Source organism: Girardinichthys multiradiatus, chromosome 13 (assembly GCF_021462225.1).
Source record: "Girardinichthys multiradiatus isolate DD_20200921_A chromosome 13, DD_fGirMul_XY1, whole genome shotgun sequence".
NCBI classification, from domain to species: Eukaryota; Metazoa; Chordata; class Actinopteri; order Cyprinodontiformes; family Goodeidae; genus Girardinichthys; species Girardinichthys multiradiatus.
Genome location: NC_061806.1, coordinates 17,945,129 through 17,968,430, shown reverse-complemented (window position 1 = coordinate 17,968,430; position 23,302 = coordinate 17,945,129). Strand labels below are relative to the sequence as shown.

General features: G+C 41.1%; 1 protein-coding gene across 1 annotated transcript in view; it reads left to right on the top strand.

Annotated features, from left to right (window-relative positions):
* The first annotated feature begins 621 nt into the window (after positions 1–621).
* The window catches only part of col8a2 (collagen, type VIII, alpha 2), a 67,471-nt gene continuing 44,790 nt past the window's right edge, over positions 622–23,302 (top strand). Inside the window, exon 1 of the mRNA XM_047384664.1 lies at positions 622–1,352. The gene's annotated coding sequence lies outside the window, so the exon portion shown is untranslated. The remainder of the gene's footprint in view (positions 1,353–23,302) is intronic.

Genomic DNA, 23,302 nt, shown 5'->3' with positions numbered 1-23,302 from the left:
GTTTGCTTGCAAAAAGTAAAATGTGAAAACAAACCGCACAAAATGAAAAAAATAAAGTTAGCTTTTGGTCCGGACCAAACAAGCGGACCAAAGGACTTTCCTGGTGTGAATACACCCTTAGAAACAAATAATGAAGCAAGCCCATTTTTAAGATGTAACACACAACATTATAATCACTTTCTTCACTAAGTGCAGATTTTGACTTGTTTTTGGCAAAATCCTAATCTAAAATAAGTTAAATTGGTATTTGGGCCAACACAGTCCTAAATAGGACATCCTAAATAAACACACAAACAATCTGTAACATGTTTTCTATGACAAATCAATACTCAGTAAGCTAAAGCGTTAATCTGAAGAGTTTAATGCATAGCCTGATTTAAAAAGTGATGGCATGAGGAATGGGGTGATTTCTTAGACATGAGTTGGAAAAAGGCATAATATGGCTAAAAGGCTCTCCCAAATTTCCATTTTTAATGTTTTTTTATTCCCTTTGCATCATCCTACCCCACCCCTCTTTTTGCGGCTGCTAACCCACCCCATCCTGCACACTCCCCTTCCTACTCCCTGCGTTCAGCCACAGACACTTGCTTATTGTGTGAAGGGGGTTAACTCAATGAAGAATCCAGTCTGTCTCAAAATAAGCCAGTGGGAGAGGGATCGGCACAGTGTAAGCCAGAGAGATTGGAGCGGAGAGGTACACAGCTTCTGGTTATAAGTCTCAGTAGTGGGACCCACAGCCTTCAGCTCCAAATACACTGCCTTGCTGCTTGCCTGCCTGACCTGACTGACTAACACGCTGAGTTTCCCTCCACTCCCTCTCTCTTGCTCCTTCCCTCCTACTTTTCAATCTGGAGAGTGAGAGTACACAGATTGGGAAGGTGCTCCTCAGACATGCGCCTGGACAGCTTGAAAATAGCACAGACAGGATTTTTCCCTCTTTCTTCACTTTCATCCTCTCCCTAGGTTTTACCATCTCCTTCTATAAGCGCGTGGTTGGACTTTGTTTTTAGATTTTCTTGCCAGACGCAGAAAAAAAAGTTTGAAAACAGTTTGCTTCACCTGTAGTAGAGAACATAAAATTTTGAGCTGTATTTTTGGTTGTTTTCATCCTCTTTGTCGATTTTCTGCATTTGCAACAGCACTGGACTAGTTTAGAGTGCCGGCTCTTTGCCCTGGAGGACGCCTCTCCTTATTTTTGGCTGCATGTTCACTGAGTATCTGATACTGCTACATCTCATGGGAGACCTGCGTGGCTGAACCAAGGAGGGTGGTAGAAGAGAGAGACCCAGCTGAAGAGCATACCTACTGCTGCCCTAACCTGCCTGCCCTACAACCCCCACGCAGAGGGAGAGGTAAGCGCTACCTGTGCTCACATTTCCTCTAGCTCTGCTTGCATCCTCACGTCCCATCATCATTTGAGTTTATCACATGTGGCTAATGTGTACCGGGCCAAGAGAAACAGGAGATTGCAGGAAAGGGGGAAAAAATTTATAAAAAACAGATTCAGCATCTCAGTCATGAGACCCAAGTAAATCTCCTCACCCCTAAGCTAGTGCACTAAGTACCAAACTTGCAGATTAAAAAGAGCGTGGCTACAGTCTGATCACAAACCTTCTCCTTGGCTACCTTCATGTGAATGTCTTTATGGTATGAATAGTGCAATCATCTGGAAAGTAATGGCATTCTTTGTGGCTGTGAATTCATGTCCTGGACTTAGATGGTCTTCATCCCACAGATTTTGGGGGGTGTCTATGATGATGTTAAACAGGCATGGCATGTCTCAGAACTGTGAGGCTACAGGTTAGTTCGAGAACGGACACAAAATAATTTGTTTCACATAAATATGTAACTGATAGTTAAAGGTTTATTCCAAATATATTAAAGGTAACAACTAAACTGTTCACTTCTTTTCTCTTTCTTCTCCTCACTTTTCTCCTCCACTGTTGCTTAATTCCATCCATTGTGACGCCTCTGGCAAGCAATGCTACATTCCTTGGGTAACAACATCCCTTCACCAAAAACTCAGAGAGGACAGATAGTTGTGACTCCAAGTCTTTGGGTGTCCCATATGTAAATTAAAAAGGCTGCGAAAGAAAAACAAAAGAAAACATTGTTATGCCAAGAAGTCCTGTTACCATAATGGTCAGTGCATCAATTTGTGTGTCACGGCATCAGGAAGGGTTCTAAGGAAAAGACTGTTGGTTCAGACTTTTAAAATCCAAAAACATTTCACAGCATCTCTCTATTTTTCTGGAACATGGTGAGGAGAATTGACCACAGGTGTAGAAGTGTGTCTGTCATACTATTGCAAGAGTTTCTGTAGGTATTAATGTCTGTTATGCCATCTTTGGGATCATGGGATACACACTAAACTTACAAAATCTTGTGTTTCATGAGTTACAACTTGTCTCTTTGCTTTGACTGAATTACTTCTAGGTAATAAACACTGGTTGATGTGATTTGTTGTTATGGTTAGTGTGTTTTTTCTTCACAAGGGCAGGCACATGGGTGATGCCAGCCTTCTCTGCTGTTGTTATAGCAATCCTTTGTCTCTGGCTTTCAGAGATTTGTAGTCTCCACCAGATGGAAGTTGGCCAGCCACAGACTGACTTGAGGTTGCAAGCAGCTCAAGTGTGCGCTTGTGCGAGCGGTTCCTTTTTAAAACCATATGTGCCAAACCTGTTCAGGCCTCTTGTGCAAAGTGCCAAAGTGTGACCAAGCATACACAAACAATGGTCCCGCTGTATACTCTCGAGGGCACACGTGGTGTTCGACTATTGTGCAGTGAAAACAACTACAATGTTTTAACACTCCATCTAAACATAAATTTTAAACATAGTAACACACTCATAAAGACAGAGCTCCATCTATCTATCTATCTATCTATCTATCTATCTATCTATCTATCTATCTATCTATCTATCTATCTATCTATCTATCTATCTATCTATCTATCTATCTATCTATCTATCTATCTATCTATCTATCTATCTATCTATCTATCTATCTATCTATCTATCTATCTATCTATCTATCTATCTATCTATCTATCTATCTATCTATCTATCTATCTATCTATCTATCTATCTATCTATCTATCTATCTATCTATCTATCTATCTATCTATCTATCTATCTATCTATCTATCTATCTATCTATCTATCTATCTATCTATCTATCTATCTATCTATCTATCTATCTATCTATCTATCTATCTATCTATCTATCTATCTATCTATCTATCTATCTATCTATCTATCTATCTATAGGATGTTATTTCAGCTATCACTGCTTTGATGACCTTCCAAGGTCATCTTCTCTGGCTTGGAAAAGATGGTGAAGTTTGTGTCCACAAGGGGGCAGTGTAGCTGCCAGTGTCCTCTCAAATACTCAGACCCACAACACTTTGGATGTTTCATGTTGTACTAGTGACTATATTTAAGATTGTGTCCTTCTACATCAGCCGTGCTACTTTCTTGAGTCTTTTTAATGTTTATTTCCTTTGCGCTCCCACCAGGTTCTTTCGTGTTGTGTGGAGATACTTAATGCTTTAGCATGTGCGCTTGTTTTCCAGAGTTGGCCAGCACATGTGCCTCCACTACTTTCAGTGCTAACAGGAAATGAAGGAGAATGCCAGTCATTCTCTAGCAGAAGTAAACGCCCTCCAAGTCCTTTAATATACTGGAATCCAAAACACCTCCAGAACACAAAAACACACACAAAGAAGTACGCACACACTTCTCTTATCAAAGCCTATTGTTCCATTATTCGTTTCAGAGCAGACAAAGTGAAAATGGGCCACTGGTATCGTTTAAAATCAGGCTTTGAGACTGTTTTTTATCAAGCGCGTTTGTTTTTCTTCCTACTTCACCAGAATTTGTAATTTTAGCCCCAAATGCTTAAACAGTCTTCAGCGCACATTAGAAGGAATACTAACCGGTTCTGGTGAAAAACTGAGTGAGGAACAGGAGTGAAGGGTGGTGGGAACCGAATATAGGTTCTAGTCTTAATCAAAGCTTGGACCAAATCATTCAAGACTAATAGGCTGGATTGGTTTTTCAGGCTAAAAAGGGAAGAGAAAAAGACAGACCCAGTAAAATCCATAAACACTTTTTTGTGCAGATGCTTGAAGGTCTGCAAATTTGCTTCCTCTTCCCTCTGTCTATACTCTTTAGGCTTGTTTTCACTCTACCAGTAGCCATCTTGGCATGGACAGTTAGATGACATGTGGAAATCAGTCTGCAATGAGCTAAAATAGTGAACAGACAAATATGTGGCCAATCAAAATGGATGGGGGTGCTTATTACTGGAGAGACTGTTATGGCGCTGTATGAGCCAAAGGGAAAGCAAACGAAGAAAGGGAAATTATAGAGTCTAATTATCTTTCATGTCCAAGTTTCACTTACTGTTCTTTGATTTATTTGCCTGCCATCCCATATCTTCGTTTATCAATATACCACTCATGGTTTCAATCTCTCATAACTGTCTGGAGCAGAGGATGTTTTTTCCACTGGGTTGGCAGCAACAGGAGGATGGAGAGAGAGAGAGAGAGAGAGACAGAGAGAGAGTAGTAGGGAGGCTTGGCAGACACCCTTTGTTATTTTTCCTCCACCTCCCATTGACTCTGTCAGCGCTTGATTCGCTCTTAGAAAGGGCTGCGATAGCAGAATGGGTTGAGAACAGCATCTATCAGTCAGGAATTATCACAGGAACTCTGGTAGAAAGCTAAACTGTGATAAAGGTAGAGCTTGTCAACAGTGCAATACCCCCCTCCCCAATATCTCTTAATCTTTTTGACCTTGTTACAGTTGTCAAAGCAAATTTCTTCTCTAAGGCCAGATATTGATTGTCATCATTGAGAGGGGAACAAGGCACAGAATATGTTTAAAGCAATGCTGTTTGGAGCCAAATCTAAATTCCTCCAATTGTCCTTTTTCTCAGAATGGAATTTTATGCTTCCAAAGTGAGCCAAGCACAAACAAAAAATTATGAGAACTTCTTTTGGTCAGAAAGCACTGCTGTTCTCAGTTAATGGACTGTGATATCTTCAGTTTTACTGCTCAGTCTCTGTTTTTTTATTTAATTTTTTTATCTAGCTGAACGAATGTTGTTTCCTTTAATATCTCTGATATACAATGATTCAGGAGTGAAGGCGGTCAAGGGGAATTAATAAACCCAATTAAGGGCTATTTTTTTCAACCGGAAGACTGGGTTTGTGGTAAATGGATTTGATGTCTATTTCTTTACCTATCACAGGGAATGAGTTCATCCCACATTAAGGAAAGCAAGGATCTCAACAATTATTAAAAGTCAAGTGAGTAGCAGGATTAGTCAGATTAGTTACAAGTTATAGCCTATCTGTGCATTTCAGTTCCATCTATCGCCATCAGAGCTCCATTTCCCTGCTCACTTGCTCACTCAGCTGTAGATCCACCCTGGTTTCCCCTAAAGTTTTGGAAAGTACTGTTGCTTGTAAGTGTCCGACAGTGTTTTTGGTGTCTTGTTGCAGATGTATGGTGTAACACCGCCTTGGTTAGGCAAGTCAAATTTACAAACCCAGAATGGCTCCAAACACCATGTTGATCAGTGGCAAATAACAGGCACTCCCAGCAATTCAATTTGCAGTGTTCCTCTGAGCCTGTGAACCAAGTGTACTGCTTGCAGTTAGTGGACTGACAGTGATGGACAAATGCTTTTACCATGTGTGGCAGGCTCGCTAAATTTTGGTTTCCCGACTTTTCCTAATAATTCTAGAAAGGTCCGTCTTGAAAATGGCTTCAACTATAAATCTACAACCAAATCCATTTTTTATCCTCCTTCAGCCATTGTGGGCTGAGAAAACAGCCATAAAATCAAAACTACTATATTTTTGCTTGTATGTCTTGCTACAGATACAGTTTGCTAGCTCTAGCTAGTACACTCTGACTGTCCAGTCAAAGGGTATGAATACACTGACAGTACCATACACCTGCTAAAGGCCTTAGTGTTGCCAGCTCAAAATGTGATTTGTGAAAGGAACAGTTTGATCAACACTTATTTTTTGCTAGACGGCCCGCAGAACTTATTGTGAAGGTTTCCAGGCAGATTTATTTGGCCATGGCAACAAAAATGGCTGAAATTAATTAGTTAAATGTTTTAAAATGAAATACACATCTGGAGGCAGCAAGCAGGGGAAAAGCAATGAAAGGAAGCAAAGAGACCATTTGAAATTATTTATTGAGTATTAATGGACAAAATATAATTAACATCAGTCTTTCATTTAGATTTCAGGCCCTGATGGCTCACCACTGGGTTTAACCATTAACAATGTTTTGCTCCATCTGTCTCTAGAGTTTAAATATTGAAAGTGTTGCAGGAAAAAGGGAAAACGGTGACAGAAGAAAACAAACAAAGAGGTATTCAAAGTTTCCGAGCCACCTAGACACACCTGACTCTTTAGCACTCACTCATTGAAATTTCTTTCAGTGTAAACTAAAAGTAAGGTACCCGGTCATGATGCGGCAGAACATGGGAATTCCACCCCACTGATCTAAATGTGCACTTTTCACAACGGGTGCACATAAAAAGCAACATACATTTTTTCTAAGACACTGCCAGATGTTGATATGTCTGTTAATATTCCACAAAATCCTGTTTATTTCCTAATGTTTATTACCACGCAATGTGTTTTTATCTAGTCACCTTTTATATCTTTTTACCTGCTAAGTAGTTAGCGCAAGCTAGTGCTAGCAATGTTCAACACTGGTGACAAAATTATGGTATACTTGATTTATAGTTGTTTGGGGTTCACAACCCTACCCTGTATGATCTGTCAAACCTAAAACCCTTAACCCTTTCCTTGTTTAATCTGCCTTGATCAGTCCATATTTGATCCAAGACTAGTTTAGCTAAAGAACATAGATTGGATGTTTGGTATTACCCATGCATTTTTAGAGTGTAGTGAAAGTGTGTTTTGTTAACCGGCAATAGTCATTGCAAATATGGGTAGCTTATATGTATCCCGTGCATGTGGGAAGGTTTAGGTTTTGCCTTCTGTTTTTGACTGTGCTACCTCATTGCCCCTTGGTTCACTGTCTGCCAAGGGTTTTGTTTGGGGCTTTCAAAAGCAGGACATGGGGCCAAGTTTTTGCAGGGTCAACTACTCAGTATAGCTCCCACAATACCTCTTTTCATCATGTTACAGACAAGCTTCCAAAGCCAATTGTTTATTTTTATTATTTCACTTCTGATCCATCATGGATATATATCTCCCTGATGGGTCAACAGTGAATAAGAGTTTGGGAGCAACTGCTTTGAGACTGTTAGAAAAGCTGAAGACTTTGTTATTGTTCAGTCTGAGCTTGATTTAGATGTGTGCGTAGGTGTTTAAAATAAAAAAAACAAAAAACAAAAAAACAGAAAATTGACTGGGCTTATTGTGGTGTTATAATCCCCTTGGAGAAGTGTAATAAAATGCATTTTATTTCACAGAGACAGACTCTCTTGAGTAGGAAATGGATGCTTTGCAAGTGACACATGCATCATATGATCACACACAGAGGATTTTTTCCCACTCTGCTGTAGAAGGCAGGTTCAGAAAAATATGCAATCAATCAACAAGGTCTGTTCCACCACTTATGTCCACGTTTTGTGACTTTAATTCCATCAACAATTTCCTGTGTCAGACCCATTTAAATAAGGTGCCGTTCCTCACATAAAGAGTAGATTCTCAATCTGGGGAATCCTCTCATACTATATAAAAAAAAAAATTTGACTGCCTGTATTTTTCTCAACCGGAGCAGAAAATTCCAAACACCTTACTTCATTGTTTTTCAAAGCAAGGGACATATTTGTTTCCTTTCCTGCAGCCATCATACACAACTGACTGATAGCTCCCAACATCCAAAAGAAGAAGGGGAATGTTACTTTATATATCATATTACTGAGGAAGAATACTAAAAGTAAAAACAGCAGGAACAGGATAACCAAGAATTTATTAAAATTGCTGTAAACCTTGAAACTAAAAAGTGCCTCAAATTTATTAACACTAGAAATGGAAATGCAGGCTTAATAAAAAAGCATGCTTCATACCTGCTTAAAAGTTATTTTCAAAAGGTACTTTTAATCTGAGGAATGAGCCTTATCGGAAACCCATATTCTAATTTATTGAATATGAATATGGTCCAATAGTACCTTTTTTGGAAAGAAAGAAATGGCATAGGATAAAAAGCAACATTAGCTTCATCAATGACTGCATCACTGGAAGGAGACAGATAAAACAGAATAAATGAGCCGGGAGTACTTTCTATGGAGAAAAAAAAACAAGGAGTACACAAACTGGTGGTAAAGTGGGCCTCTAGAGATGTCTAAGGCACAGAAATGGAATTATTTATGACCCACTTTTTTGTGATGTGTGAAATTCCACAAACGATATTATTCGAACACAGTGTTTTCAAAATTTTGGACTTGGTGGTCTAAATGTCTTTTCTTATTTAAAATTATATATATTTTTTCACATGTGCTCAGTGTGAACCTGCTTTCATCTGTGAAGAGCACAAGGCGCATAAAGTCTCAAGATGAAAACCACAACACTTGCTAAAAACGTCTGGATGATCCCCAATACTTCTGGTAAAAAATATTATGAGGTATCCTGATAGGACAAACGTAGAAGTTCTTTAAAAGTCATATGTCCCAGCACACCTGGTGAAAAAATAACAGCATTTCAGAAAAAGAACCTCATTCCAAATATCAAAAATAATGTATGATCTAGCGTTACTTAGCTGCTTCAGGACATGGACGACTTGCTGTGACAGAACCATGAATTGTACTGTCTACCAGAAAAAAACTGAATGAGAATCTTCACCCATCAACTCATGACCTGAGGCTCAAGCATACTTAGGTTATGCAGCAGAACAATATTCCACCTCTAAATGGCAAGAAATAAAGGAAGGTTTTGGATTGGCCTGGTCAAGTCAGAAGTTAAATTTGATTGAGATGCTGTGACATGATCTTAAAAAGGTTGTTCATGACATCTGAAATCAATCCAACTTAAATTCAAGAGTTGCACAAAGTTATGCCACAGAAATGAAAAAGACAAAACTGCCAGTTACTGTGAATGCTTGATGCTAGAAAAAGTATTTGGTTCAGGGGGGAATAACGTTTTCACGTAGGACCAAGTTTAACTGGATTTTGTCCACTAATTGATGAAACATCATTTGAAAACTGGAATTTGTGTTTACTCATACAGAAAAGGAAAACAGAAAACAAAATCTGTAAGAGGGCAAATAGTTTTTCACAGCAGTGTAAATGTTATATAGCACTTCACCATTCTATGTTTCTCTAAATCAAATTGTTATTTAGCTAGGAGTTTATTCATTGGTGCAACAATGTTACATATTTGCATTCACTTGAGTGGGATTGTTTTAAATAAGAAACAGCTAGTCTAAAAATGCATTAGCATTTCCATTAGGCAAGAAAAATATCAAATTAAAGACAAAGACCAAAGACATATGTGACCTGAACTAAAAGTGTGATGTCCAGTAGATGATATATTGCAGAAAGGGAAATGCAAATGAACACAAAACATCACTTCAAGCAGACAAAAACCATGCATGTCTATAATTGTTTGAAAACTGAAAGCTACAGAAGTACAGCTACCTCTGGAAGATGTTCTTTGGCCAACCAACATAATCCTTAATTACAGATGGCTTTAAATCAATTACCACTCACTTTCATGTGGTTTGCAGATGGCAATGTTCTTTCTTTCTCACTGCACTTTTCTTGCTCTTTTCTCTGTAAGATGTCTGAAAAAAAAAAAACACTGCGGCGTTGCCTCGTTGCTAATTTAAACCAGAAAAATTGTCATTTTCTAACAATAGGGCCGGGTTGTTTCACTAAGAACAGAAAACCAGCCCCAGCTACGCAGATTTCGAGCTGGACTGCTCCCAAAGTTGGGCAGAAACCGCACAAACCCTAGTCTTCCTGACATGTGGTGAAAGTGTGATAGAGGTATGGAAAACATGAGCAAGGGGGCTAGAAATAAGGGGTGTTGATTGATCCAAAGTACATCATGATGAAAATCGGATTTGGAACGGGGCAAAGTGATAGCAGAAAATGGGTGAAGAGGGGTGAAAGCTCAGGAGTGCTCGATTTACAACCATGTGGAGTTTTTAATATAGCCAAGGTTTTAAGATAATGTCAACAGAAATTTACAGGGGCCATATGTTTGTTACAGACACAGAGCATTTCTCCATGAATTACCCTTTACCACAGCCTCATTGCTACTCCAGTATTTGTTTACCCTGACGGCACAGTACTCAAATCAAGCAGCATGATCACTAATACCCCAGGAGTTCTGCAGTAGAACAACGTTTCATTGGTGTTAGTCTCTAAGAAAGGTAAAAGCTGGAATTGTGTCTCCTTTTGTCATGCAATACAGGATCTATTCATTCTGCTCCTGAAACCATTATTTCCAAAAGATGTGGCTTCTTCTGCATTATTTTTTGACTGGAAGGAAAAATGGATAACAAGGGGGAGTGGAGAAGAAAGAGAAGGATGCACTGATGTCCGCCAGATTGTTATATTGAGAGGATGTGTTCTGAATGCTATGTCCCTGCCATATGACAGCCTATTGATTTAAACCACATGTTTAAAGCAGAGACACTGAAGAGAGTGTAGGATTAGAAAGTTCTGTGGGCTATATTAGCATTGAGAAATCTTTACATTTTCTGTTTTTCAGTACTGCGCATATCAAAATCTACACTCACTGCGAAGGTATTTAGCTTTTGATACATTCTGTTTTTTTTACAGCCTGTGCCTGTTTTAGGTTCACTTTTACCCTTTTAATCAATGTCAAATCCAACTGCATTTTTTTTTTTTAAAGGGAACAGAACTGTAAAAAAACCAAAGAACTTTTGTCCATCTAAATGTTAGGCTGATGAATGTAAGCAGTGAATGTATGAACTGTGCCAAATGTCTTTAAAATTGTTTAAAAGTGTTGTTTTTGCAATCTGATAACTTGCATTTGTGAACTTTTATGACAGCCTAGAATGGATGAATTAAGCATTGGCTCTGGAGCTGCCTTTTTGCATTCGCTGTAGTTTTAGTTTTTTATGTCAGGAATGGTGGGGTCAGGCAGTTCTTATTCCCTAGATCGCAGTCTGCAACTTTGCCACAAGATGTCACTAATGTCCACAGTCAATAGCCTATTTAACAAAACACTTCAAAGGAGTTTAAGAAAGACACCTCCTGCATGCTTCTGTGTGAATTTTGAAAGGACTGACCCTGCCAACATTTACATGTGGGGCCCATATTGGCAGGAAATGGCCTTAGAAATGGGCTCACATTGTATTATAGCCCCAAGTTAATTCTGTTTAAAAAAAAAGATGGAACCCATTTTCTATACTACCATTTCAGACCCAACAAAACCCTAGGATGCCCAATTGGTTTTGTGATATACGTTGATGTCAGTCAACCCAAGTGGATCACAAACAAGATATCCACTGTAAACCCAGACCCACTTAATATCCACACAGCCTGAGCAAAATCCTTGTGGGACCCTCAGGCACATGTTGGTGGGGAGACAGCAAAAGCAGCCCCCTGCCCTATAAATGTTGTGTCTGTAGTATTTCACGTCACCCATAAATGGCTGGTTTGCCATTAACTAAAGATAACTTAACACGCTGCAACTTACACTGCCTGGCCAACAAAAAAGTGGCCACCAAAAAAAAAAAAAAGGACCACACTCGAATATTTCATTGGACTGCCTTTAGCTTTGATTACCGCATGCATTCACTGTGGCATTGTTTCAATGAGCTTCTGCAATGTCACAAGATTTATTTCCACCCAGTGTTGCATAAACGTTTCACCAAGATCTTGCATTGATGATGGTGGAGTCTGACTGCTGCACAAAGCCTTCTCCAGCACATCCCAAAGATTCTCAGTGGGGTTAAGGCATGATGGGTGCATCACTTCATCTGCCTCTCTTCTTAGCCTGATGCACCCATCACTCTGGAACAGGGTAAATCTCAACTTATCAGACGTTCTTCCATTGCTCCAGAGTCCAATCTTTATGCTGCCTAGCAAATTGAAGCCTTTTTTCCGGTCAGCCTCACAGATTAGTGGTTTTCTTAAGGCTACACAGCTGCTCAGTCCCAATCCCTTGAGTTCCCTTCTCATTGTGCGTGTGGAAATGATCTTACTTTCACTATTAAAAATAGCCCAGAGTTCCACTGTTTTTATTTTTTATTTGATTCCACCAAATGTTGAAGTGATTCCTGATCATGATCATTCATGATTTTTTTCCTGCCACATTTCTTCCTTGAAGGCGATGGGTCCCCTCAAACCATCCAGTTTTATATTGCGTTCGACAGTTCTTAACCCAATTTTGGTAGTTTCTGCAATCTCCTTAAATGTTTTCTCTGCTTGATGCATGCCAGTGATTTGACCCTTCTGAAACAGACTGATATCTTTTCCACGACCACGGGATGTGTCTTTCGACATGATTGTTTAAGAAATGAGAAGCAACTCATTGCACCAGTTGGGGTTTAATAACTTGTTGCCAGCTGAACCCTAATCGCCCATGCAGTAATTATCCATACAGTAATCATCCAATTGACCTATTTGCTTAGTTGAATCCAGATGGTGACTTTTTTTATTGGCCAGGCATTGTATATTGAAAAAGTGACAACCACTGGTAAATAGAGCATATCCTGGAAGAATTGTTTCTTACTTGTTTATGATTTTGGTGGTGGTGTGTACAAATAGCACCACTGTGTTTTTATATTACAAGTAGTACAGCTTTTTTAGGTAATATTAAAAAAAGAACACAATCTATGAAATGCTTGAAACCCTTTTGCAACAGGCATGCAGATACAAAGAATGTGAACTTCAAAGTTAAAAGCCTTTATTTGGTTTGCAGTATGTAAAAACAAGCATCTGTAAATTTCTAAAGAAATTTCTAAAATATAAGAAACACCGGGAAAACCTGTGTGGCTGTTGCTTGCCTGAAAGTGAATCGGTCATGACATCCCTTCTTGATGGATGCCAAGAAAGACCAGCTGGAACAAGCCAGGTGAAACAAAGTAAAGAAATACATAAAATCCACTGACTTTCATATAGAGACAGAACCAAATACAAACCCTTTCACCAATTGTAAGAAGACTGCATAGTCACTTTCCAAGTGAATACAGTATACTTTAACAATCCCCTCATGAGTAAAGAGCCTTTTCAGAGGGGGTTGTATGTATGCCTGTCTGATTCAAAAAACAGGTTCTCTAACATCTTTCTCCACCTCCCATCTAGTTCCTGCACATAATTCTCTTGATCACACATGTCTTGCTTTTTCTCTCTACAGTTTGACTTGTCAAAAACTTACCCAGTGAGCAAAAATAGTGATGAGAGTGCCATTAGACCAAAGACTATAAAATAAATCCTGCAGCTTCTGTTATAGGGCAGTGATCCTGAGGTGGTGGTGAGAGTTATACAAAATATTCCTAAATTGTTCAAGGTTGGGGGCTGTTAGGCTGGGGATGGTGGAGACTACCTCCCTTGACTAATGTATGAGAGGTGGTGCACTTCCTGAACAGGTCACCAGTCCATCACAGAACATATCCAGACAAAAGCATTGCAGAAAAGGAGAAACTGTTCCACCCACAGCTTTTAGGAATTAAATATACCCAAATAAAAAACATTAGCTCAGAACAGTATTAAACAAAATGAATATAGATTATGTTATAGATTATGTTTAAGAAAATTTATTGAATTAGAAAAACTTGCAAAAATATCAGGCACATCTCATTTGAAGAGAGGTGAATTCTATCTTCTGACATTCCTGGCCCATTTTGTTGTAAATCCCAACATTTTTGTCTTGCATCAGAGTTAAGACCTTTCCATAGATGGCTTAACAACTACAGTCTTCCAGAATGGCCAAGGAATTCTCTCTGGATTTTACATAAATATATGCAGGTTTTCCCTTAAATACATTTATAATACTTCCTTTAAATATGACCGAAATGCACCATAGTTGAGATGTCATTTGCTCAATGAAGTTATTTTGGCAGCAGTTCTGCCTTTGCATCTAGATTTGGACTTAAAAGCACATTTGGTCACATACAGCATGTCAAAAAATTGTAATATTGCGTAAAAGTGCAATACTCATATATTATAAAGTGTCCTTACACAGAGTGATACATTCAAAGTCTTTGTTTCTTGGCTTACAGGTAAGAAGAAAAACAAATTATATATATACAGGGGTTGGACAATGAAACTGAAACACGTGGTTTTAGACTACAATAATTTATTAGTATGGTGTAGGGCCTCCTTTTGTGGCCAATACAGCGTCAATTCGTCTTGGGAATGACATATACAAGTCCTGCACAGTGGTCAGAGGGATTTTAAGCCATTCTTCTTGCAGGATAGTGGCCAGGTCACTACGTAATACTGGTGGAGGAAAACGTTTCTTGACTCGCTCCTCCAAAACACCCCAAAGTGGCTCAATAATATTTAGATCTGGTGACTGTGCAGGCCATGGGAGATGTTCAACTTCACTTTCATGTTCATCAAACCAATCTTTCACCAGTCTTGCTGTGTATCTTGGTGCATTGTCATCCTGATACACGGCACCGCCTTCAGGATACAATGTTTGAACCATTGGATGCACATGGTCCTCAAGAATGGTTCGGTAGTCCTTGGCAGTGACGCGCCCATCTAGCACAAGTATTGGGTCAAGGGAATGCCATGATATGGCAGCCCAAACCATCACTGATCCACCCCCATGCTTCACTCTGGGCATGCAACAGTCTGGGTGGTACGCTTCTTTGGGGCTTCTCCACACCATAACTCTCCCAGATGTGGGGAAAACAGTAAAGGTGGACTCATCAGAGAACAATACATGTTTCACATTGTCCACAGCCCAAGATTTGCGCTCCTTGTACCATTGAAATCGACGTTTGGCATTGGCATGAGTGACCAAAGGTTTGGCTATAGCAGCCCGGCCGTGTATATTGACCCTGTGGAGCTCCCGACGGACAGTTCTGGTGGAAACAGGAGAGTTGAGGTGCACATTTAATTCTGCCATGATTTGGGCAGCCGTGGTTTTATGTTTTTTGGATACAATCCGGGTTAGCACCCGAACATCCCTTTCAGACAGCTTCCTCTCGCATCCACAGTTAATCCTGTTGGATGTGGTTCTTCCTTCTTGGTGGTATGCTGACATTACCCTGGATACCGTGGTTCTTGATACATCACAAAGACTTGCTGTCTTGGCCACAGATGCACCAGCAAGACGTGCACCAACAATTTGTCCTCTTGTGAACCATAATGTTGTGTGCATTTCAATATTTTGAGCAAAACTGTGCTGTTACCCTGCTAATTGAACCTTCACACTCTTACTGGTGCAATTTGCAATCAATGAAGACTGGCTACCAGGCTGGTCCAACTTAGCCATGAAACCTCCCACACTAAAATGAAAGGTGTTTCAGTTTCATTGTCCAACCCCTGTATATATAATATATACTCGTACTCGTCGTCTTCCGCTTATCCGGGACCGGGTCACGGGGGCAGCAGAGACGCCCAGATGTCCCTCTCCCTAGACACCTCCTCCAGCTCCTCCGGGTGGAGCCAAAGGCGTTCCCAGGCCAGCCGAGAGACATAGTCCCTCCAGCTTGTCCTGGGCCGTCCCGGGATCTAGTTCTTTCGGTCATGACCCAAAGTTCATGGCCATAGGCGAGGGTAGGAACGTGGACCGACCGGTAAATTGAGAGCTTTGCTTTTCGGCTCAGCTCTCTCTTCACCACAACGGACCGGCACAGTGCCCCCTTTACTGCGGCAGCCGCACCGATCCGTCTGTCGATCTCCTGCTCCATTTTTCCCCCACTCGTGAACAAGACCCTAAGATACTTAAACTCCTCCACTTGAGGCAGGAACTCCCCTCCAACCTGAAGAGGACAGGCCACCCTTTTCCGGTCGAGTACCATGGCCTCGGACTTTGAGGAGCTGATCTTCATCCCAGCTGCTTCACACTCGGCTGCGAACCGCCACAGCGCATGCTGTAGGTCTTGGCTAGAAGGGGCCAGCAGGACCACGTCATCTGCAAAAAGAAGAGACGAAATCCACTGGTCCCCAAACCGGACCCCCTCCGGCCCTTGGCTGCATCTAGAAATCCTGTCCATAAAAGTTATGAACAGGACCGGTGACAAAGGGCAGCCCTGTCGGAGTCCAACATGCACCGGGAACAGGTCCGACTTAGTGCCGGCAATGCGGACTCCTGCTCCGCTCGTACAGGGACCGGATGGCCCCTAATAAAGGCTCGAGCACCCTGTAGAGGGTATAGAGCTGGTCCAGTGTTCCACAGCCGGGACGAAAACCACACTGCTCCTCCTGAAGCCGAGCTTAGACTATCGGCCGGCCGGACTCTCCTCTCCAATACCCTGGCGTAGGCCTTACCAGGGAGGCTGAGGAGTGTGATCCCCCTGTAGTTGGAACACACCCTCCGGTCCCCCTTCTTATGAAGGGGGACCACCACCCCACTGCCAGTCCAGAGGCACTGTCCCCGACCGCCACGCAATGTTGAAGAGGCGTGTCAACCATGACAGCCCAACAACATCCGGTGATTTGAGGTACTCAGGGCGGATCTCATCCACCCCCGAAGCCTTGCCACCGCGGAGCTTTTTAACCACCACTTCAGCCTGGGTGATGAAAGAGTCCAACCCCGAGTCCCCAGCCTCTGTTTCCACCATGGAATGCGTGATGGCAGGATTGAGGAGATCCTCGAAGTACTCCTTCCACCGCCCGATAATGTCCCCAGTCGAGGTCAGTAGCCTCCCACCCCCACTATAAACAGTGTTGGCGAAGCACTGCTTCCCCCTCCTGAGGCGCCAGATGGTTTGCCAGAATCGCTTCGAGGCCAACTGGTAGTCCTCCTCCATGGCCTCACCGAACTCCTCCCAGGTCCAAATTTTTGCCTCTGCCACCGCCCGGGCTGCGGCACGCTTGGCCCCACAGTACCCGTCAGCCACCTCAGGAGTCTCACAAGCCAACCACAGCCAATAGGACTCCTTCTTCAGCTTGACAGCGTCCCTTACTGCCGGTGTCCACCACCGGGTTCAGGGATTGCCGCTGCGACAGGCACCGCAGACCTTATGGCCACAGCTACAGGCAGCAGCATCAACAATAGATGCGGAGAACATGGTCCACTTGGACTCTATGTCTCCAACATCCCCCGGGATCTGGTAAAGCATTAGAATACTGTGAAAAGTTCATTTTTTGACACTCATGCTATATCCTAATCAGCTAATCAAGTCAGTCCCTCAGACTGGGTCGTAGGTTACATATTCATGGGGAAGACTGCTGACTTGAACGATGTCCAGAAGGCAGTCATTGACACCCTTCACAAGGAGGGTAGGCCACAAAAGGTCATTGCTGAAGAACCTGGTTGTTCACAGAGTTCTGTATTCAAGCATATTAACAGAAAATTGAGTGGAAGGAAGCAGTGTGGTAGGAAAAGGTGCAACAGGGAGAACTGCAGCCTTGAGAGAATTGTCAAGCAAAATCAATCCATTAAAATATTTTGGGGAGCTTCTCAAGGAGTGGACTGAGGCTTGAGTAAGGGTCTCAAGAGCCAACACACACAGATTAATACTAGACACGGGCTACAAATGTCGCATTCCTTGTGTCAAGCCAGAGACAACATCAGAAGCATCTTACCCAGGATAAGGAGAAAAGAAAATGGACTGAATGGTCCAAAGTCTTGTTTTCAAGTAAATTCTGTATTTAATTTGGAAATCAAGGTCCCAGAGTCTGGAGGAGGAGTGGAGAGGCACAGAATCCACTTTGCTTGAAGTCAAGTGTGAAGTTTCCACAGTCTGTGATGGTCTGGGGTGCCATGTCATCTACTGGTGTTGATCTACTTTGTTTTCTGAAATCCACAGTCAATGGAACCATCTACGAGGAAATGTTAGAGCACTCCATGCCTCCCCCTGCTGACAAGCTGTATGGAGATGCTGATTTTATTTTCCAGCAGGACTTGGCACCTGCCCACACTGCCAAAGGTACCAAAAGTTGGTTTAATGACCATAGTGTTCCTGTTCTTGATTGGCAGCAAACTCTCCTAACCTGAACCCCATAGAAAATCTATGGGCTGTTCTCAAGAGAAGATAAGAGACACCAGACCCAACAAGGCAGATGACCTGAAGGCAGCAATCAAAGCAATCTGTGCTTCCATTATACCTACACACAGCCACTGGCTGATGGCCTCTATACCACGGTGCACTGATGCAGTAATTCAAGCAAGAGGAGGTGCAACCAAGTATTGAGTGCATAGAAATGGGCATACTTTCAGAAGCCTGACATTTGTTCTTAAAACATCCTTTTTTGATTGCTCTAATGTGCTATTCTAATTTTCTGAGACACTGATTCTGGGTTCTTTTTACCTGTACGCCATAATCAAAATTACAAGAAATAAAAGCTTGAAATATTTTACTCTATGTGAAATGAATCTCTATAAAATAATCGTTTCACTTTCTGAAATCACAAAAAATATTGCACTTTCATGCAATTTTGCAAGATGTACCTGTATATCAAGCTGTTGCCTATACATCCTGCCCACGTCACCAAAGCATCACAGGACAACACACGACAAAACCATGCATCCACACACACTCACTTCTAAGGGCAATTTAGAGAGACCAATTAAACTGTCATAATGTTAAAGGGTTTGACTCTAGCGCAGACAGTTAAGGAGACAATGAGATTGTTTAAAAGATTTATTGAATATGAGGTTCAGAAGAAACACTGAGGAGAGGTAACTGATTATTATACTGGTTTTGACGAAGATGAAGTGTGATGAATGGAAGAGTGAGAAGAACTCGTACTGTATGTGATGAAGATAGTCCGGAAAAGATCGGGCAGATCTACAGAAACTGAGTTTGGCAGGTAGAGGTGAATGGAGGGTTGGTAGTAATGTCTCTTGTTGCTTACCTACAGTTTACAGTATGCAGTGGAGCTGATGGTATTGGAGGTTGGACAAGCAGGTGAGCAAGAGGCGAGTAATTGATCAGTATACATAGCTAGATCCAGGAGGACATCCTGAGGAACAGTGAAGGGAATAGCAGCAGTAGTCTTTAGAGAACTTTTCCAACGATCAGAGGAGCAATGAGGCAGAGCACTGAAACAATGGAGCTTAAGAACAGGCATGGATTAGAGCCTGATAGTAGGAGAACAACTCTGAATAAAGTAGGAAAGAGAAGACAAAACTCAGAGAAAGGTAGGTCTGATTACCACACTGGGTGAGCTACCAATTTAGCATCTGCCTCATGGAGTCTGTTCCTCTTTATGCTCCCCCTGATTGGATCCTAACAAGCTGCAGCTGGAGCCACACCTGTGAGTCACATTGAAGTGGAGAGTAAAGACAAACAAACAAGCCACATACCAACCTGCACACAGCTCTGTGGACCTGACAACATGATTATTTTTGGTCTGTTGGAAGAAGCTCCATTCAAGAAACTCCAAGTGGAATTCAAACCGAATACCTTCTTGCTGCAAGGCAAAAATGTTAAAAATGGTGCCACCATGCAGCCCTTGCTTTCATTTAGCACCACAAATACCTTTGTAAACACAGCATATTTATTGATTTTAATGAAGCATTTGATCTGTTATTTTTCCTGGGTAGACTAATTGAAAAACATAATTTAAGTGGCGTTTGCAGGCAATAAGTGGGTGAATTTACTGAGGATCTTCTCTAATCTAACCAAGATAAATATATGACAGAAGTTGCCAAGCAGGGTATTTGTTGGAGTTAAGGTAAAGTTTCAAAGCCCCAGAACTCTACTGGTTATCAAACATGGTGAGGGTTACACTAAAAGAGGTACTGCTGCATTGCATCAAGGGGGTGGACAAACAAAGATGGAGAACTGCCTCCATATTCTTCAGCTTCACCCTAACTCAGCAGTTTAAAGCTGCACACAGCAGGGTGTTCCGCTGATGTAGATTCTCAGTCGACCATGACGTGACAATCCTAAGTGCTTAAGTCGAAGGCAACTGGACTTTCTTTCTTGTTTCTTGAAGACGTTTTATCTGTTGAGTCTGGAACTGGGTGTTCCAACAGAACAATGATCCAAAATAAACTAGTATAAACTCAAATGTTTCTATTTTAAAGCAGGATGAAATCAATGTTCTTACTATCACTGGGACGATGTTTTTTTTTTTTGCTGTAGGCTATTGCCATTAGCTGTATAAACACTGCACTACTTGTCATATTGATGCCACAATGATTATATTCGACCGACTATTTTGGTTAGGTTACAAACTCTATAGGCAGATTTGCTGTTTACGTTGCTTGTTAAAGAGCTACTGTGCAACATAACAGAGCAGACCAGAGCTCCTCTAAGCAAAAGCTTAGGTCAGTTTTTTTTCTCGCTGCAGCTTTCCGTGTTGATCGTTGGGGCATGTCGGACCAATGGGAGAACCACGCTTGGGAATGAACTCGGCAGAGTCTACATCTATCAATCTGCTAATTTACTCCATGTGACCCTCCTCCTGCTCGCCTTCGCCTCTACCTATTACACAGCTCAAAATACGATTATTGTAATGCTGCCAAGGTCCTAAAATTGTCCAAATAGTTCACAGGCCAGCCAGACACAACAGCAACTCCAAATCTTTACTTGTTTGTTTATTTAGTTCAGTTTTGCACGTTCGAATCTTGCATCTTACTGAGTTCATTTCACGCTTTTGGTACTTCATGGCCTGGTTGTCTTTTTGGCAGTGCTGTTGCCCTTGTCCATCATCTGCAAAATACATATAAATGCACATTCCCTGTGCACAGACTCAAACTCTACCCCTTTAAACATTCAGAAAGGAAAGTGCGAGGCTGAACTCCCGCCTCATCTGGAACCTCAGATGCACTTCAACCTCTGTACTCCTTGCTGCTTTTCTGTCGGTGTATCTCCACCGGTGCATTACTTACTTCACAAAGGGGATCTGGAATGTGTCTGTATTCACTTTCCGTGCATTTTTTCTCTGCTGCTGGAGTGGAGTCCAAACAGAAAAACCCCACATCTCTGGTGATACAGAAAGGCAACACAGACAGGGAAAGTGATTGATTGGGTTTTTTTTGTTAACTGACGGGATCAAGAGATATTGAAATTAAAGCTGTCTGGGCTGTTGTGATAAGTGTGTTAGTGCTAAAACACTTTTGTGCTCTCGACCTATTACTGTTTTGGAAAGCAAATTTTGAATCCAGATGGTAAGGTTTTTGTCTCCACTATCAGTCTAGACTCCATTTATTTACACATCTGTGCTTGCACGATAAGCAAATTGTTGCCATTACCTTACAAGTGTGAGAGGCCGGTTGTGTTTTTCCCTGCAGAGTAGATAAATAAACAGAGAGAGGGAGAAAGAAAAAAAAGACTAGAGCTCACCAGCAAAAATGAGTGCAACCACAGTGGGAGATGTGGTGAACATCAAGAAGTGGGGTGAATGGTTGGGGGGGCGGGGGAATTTGGCATTGCTGATGGAAAAGAGGTCTGGAATCGGCTCCCACTCACACATAAACACACATGCATGTACAAAGGACGGAGCAGACAGAGGCTCCCAACACTTAAACGACATTGCAAAAGCCATTTTAAGGAATTCCAATAAAAACCACAGACGTTATTAGACCTTGTTGAGGGGAGAAAGGAGAAGACAAAGTGATGACTAGGACAGGTTATGGGTACCAGGGTAAGAGGAAGAAAATGCAGCAAAAATAAGCCAGACAGTGTTTGTTTTTCAGTATGCTGTTTGATTTTTTTCTTTGTTCATTTATTTCTGCATTTCAGTATGAAATACCTACAAATAAGTGATTTGTAGGTAGAAAAAAGATGTGAACACTGGTCAGTTACCAGTTTAGACACCAAAGAGATACATAAGAATTTTTGAAGTGATGATATGTTTAAAGGTTATAAGCAGTTAATATCTTATCTGATTTTCTTGTCATTTTATTTAGTATAAATCCAGATTTGTTAGTCTCAGAGACTGAAGCTAAGGGCTAATCTAAGACCAAAGGGGACTTTTGCTGTCCTGACACAACTTCAATCTTGCAAATGTCACAATTTATATAACAATACTACTTTATTAAACTTTAAACTTTTGCCCTGTTTTACACATTTACAAATAAGCTTAGACAGGAAATGGAGGTAGGAGGCAGTGCCACAAATTATCTTTCCATATGAAACACTTACCAAGAACACAACATGTAAAGCATTTTCTGTCAGAACCTTTACCTAATTATATACATATCTATATACATATATGTATATGTATATATATATATACATATATATATATATATATATATATATATATATATATATATATATATATATATATATATATATATATACATATATATATATATATATATATATATATATATATATATATATATATTTATATGTATATTGATTTCATGTTGCATTAGTTTATATCACAAAGTTAGTCAGACTGGAAATGCTTTACATGACCTGTTCTTAAAAGATGTTTAATTTAGGAAGATCATTGGTGGGGCATGCCCTATAACTTAACTTACTGAGTAAATAATTATTAGCTGTTCTGTAAATAACCACCCAATCTAAAGGTGTAAATATGACAAACGTTTGGACACACCTTCTCATTCAAAGAGTTGTCTTTATTTTCATGACTATGAATATTGTAGCTTCACACTGAAGGCATCAAAACTTTGAATTAACACGTGGAATTATATACTGAACAAAAAAGTGTGAAACAACTGAAAATATGTCTTATATTCTAGGTTCTTCAAAGTAACCACCTTTTGCTTTGATTACTGCTCCACACACTGTTGGCATTCTGTTGATGAGCTTCAAGATGTAGTCACCTGAAATGATTTTCAACAGTCTTGAAGGAGTTCCCAGAGATGCTTAGCACTTGTTAGCCCTTTTGCCTTCACTCTGCGGTCCAGCTCACCCCAAAACACCTTGATTGGGTTCAGGTCCGGGGACTGTGGAGGCCAGGTCATCTAGCGGAGCACCCCATCACTCTCCTTCTTGGTCAAATAGCCCTTACACAGCCTGGAGGTGTGTTTGGGGCCATTGTCATGTTGAAAAATAAATGATGGTCCAACTAAACGCAAACCGGATGGAATAGCATGCCGCTGCAAGATGCTGTGGTAGCCATGCTGGTTCAGTATGCCTTCAATTTTGAATAAATCCCCAAAGGTGTCACCAGCAAAGCACCCACACCATCACACCTCCTCCTCCATGCTTCACGGTGGGAACCAGGCATGTAGAGTCCATCCATTCACCTCTTCTGCGCCGCACAAAGACACAGTGGT